Below are 1,742 nucleotides of genomic sequence, written 5' to 3'. Positions count from 1 at the left end.
AGGGAGGGGGGGCAGGACACAGGGAACATCGGGGGGGGGAAGGAGGGGGACATGGGGAACATCTCCGAGGGGGGGACACGGGGAACATCACTGGGGGGACACCCCAACACCCCTGGCAGAGCCCGACCCCCCGCCGAGGGTCCGGGATCGGGTTTGGCACTTGATCCCTGCTGGGCATGGGGGGGGGCTGGGATGGAGCAGAGCTGGGCTTGGGGGGGGGTCAGGGACCTTCCCCCCATCCCTGGGTGGGGGTAAACAGGTTGGGGGGGGAGGAGAAATCATCTATTGACAATTAAATTAAGAAACCTCCTTGTTTTCTCCCAATCCTTTGTGGTTTTCCAGGCGCTGGGGTGGGCGGGGAGGGGGGGGGAGCTCATAGTGCTTCACAGGGTATTAAAATACAAATGCTTAAAGTTTCCTATATAAAAATATACAAATGCAAAAATAGATATCGAGAGAGAGAGAGAGCGGGGATGGAGGGGGGGTGAGGGGGGTGGGCCGGGCCCTGAGCCCCCCTCCCCGCAGAGCTTCTGCCGCCTTTGCTTTTTACAAAAAAACCCCAAAATAAAAACAGTTGCGCTTCACAGTTGGGCCCCGGCTGGCTGGGGGACCCCGGGGGGTGGGATCTGGGGGTCCCTGGCTCCTGGGAAGCCTCTGAGTGTGGATAAACCTGGAGAGCAGGGGGACACGGGGCACTGGTTGAATTCCTCTCCAGAGGGTTTCCCAAAGGGATTTTGGCAACTCAGCCCCCACTGCCACCATCCACTTGGTGGTCCTGGCTCTGCTGGAGCATCTCCCAAGAAAAGGGGGTGTCCCAGGAGCAGGGTGTCCCCAGGAGTGGGGTGTCCCTGGAGTGGGGATATCTCCTGAGTGGGGTGTCCTGGAAAGGGGGTGTCCCAGGAGCACAGGGGTGGGGTGGCCACTCTCCTCATGCCACGGAGATTATTCCCAGGCAGGGAAAAAAAAAAAATCACCTCTTTGTAGAAAATGCCCCAGCAGAAGCCCTGAGGGGGGAGGATATCCCAGGCAGGTGGGATTTATGGATCGGGGGGTGAGCATGGGGGTCCTCTCCTCTGTACCCCCAAGAGCAAAGGGGTAACACACTGACCCCAACACCACAAACAGGGATGGCCCCAGGCCCTTCCAGCACTCCAGGACCCTCTCCCTGAGCTCAGCGCCCTCCTCATCCCCAGAGCCAGGATAGTTCCACATCCCAGGGTCATTCCTGGGACCCCCACCCCACTCTCTGCTCCCCCCTCCAGCTCAGACTGAACTCCTTGCTCAGCTCACCCCAAAACTGCTGCTTGGAAACAATCCAAGACTTCTCCCTGCAGCCTCCAGGGAGGGGAGGGGGGGGAGGTTGGGATCCATATCCCATATCCCACCCTGGTTTGGGATGGAATCAACCCCCCCTGGCCTGTTCCCAACGCAGGGAGCACGGATATCATCCGGGGCAGGAAGAGGAGGGTGTGGGAGGAAGAACGGAAAGGACTGAGCCGTCCTGGCCCTCCCACGGCGGGAAGAGCCGGATATTGGAACACCAAAAAGGTTTTTCCTGAACTGTACCCCGTTTCCAAACACCCCTTTTCTTTTTTAGGAGCCACCTCCAAGCAGTGCCACAACAAAACCCTTGAGTGCCATCCCGGTGCTTCCCCCTCGCTCCGGGCTGGATGAGCTCTGCAGATGCTCCTTTTTCCTAATTATTATTATTATTCTTAAGACCAATGTTGGCTGTTACCAAA

Source organism: Lepidothrix coronata, unplaced genomic scaffold (genome assembly GCF_001604755.1).
Source record: "Lepidothrix coronata isolate B3197 unplaced genomic scaffold, Lepidothrix_coronata-1.0 Scaffold447, whole genome shotgun sequence".
NCBI classification, from domain to species: domain Eukaryota; kingdom Metazoa; phylum Chordata; class Aves; order Passeriformes; family Pipridae; genus Lepidothrix; species Lepidothrix coronata.
This window is presented reverse-complemented; position numbering follows the sequence as displayed.